Consider the following 398-nt stretch of genomic DNA (forward strand, 5'->3'; position numbering starts at 1 on the left):
ACCCCCAGCCTGTCAAGGTCCCTCTGGAGGGCATCCCTTCCCTCCAGCGTGTCGACCGCACCACACTGCTGGGTGTCATTGACAAACTTGCTGAGGGTGCACTCGATCTCACTGTCCATATCACTGGCAAATATGTTGAACAGCACCGGTTGCAATACCAACCCCTGAGGCATGCCACTCGGTATTGGTCTCCATTCTGACATCGAGCCATTGACCACAACTCTCTGAGGGCGACCACCAAGCCAGTTCTTTGTCCACCAAGTGGTAAATTCGTCAAATCCATGTCTCTCCAGTTCCGAGACAAGGATGTCGTGTGAGACAGTATCGAAGGCTTTGCACACGTCCAGGTAGATGACATCGGTTGCCCGTCCTCTATCCACCAACGGACTGACCCCCAC

The sequence above is a fragment of the Eurypyga helias genome, unplaced genomic scaffold (genome assembly GCF_000690775.1).
Source record: "Eurypyga helias isolate BGI_N326 unplaced genomic scaffold, ASM69077v1 scaffold9501, whole genome shotgun sequence".
NCBI lineage: Eukaryota > Metazoa > Chordata > Aves > Eurypygiformes > Eurypygidae > Eurypyga > Eurypyga helias.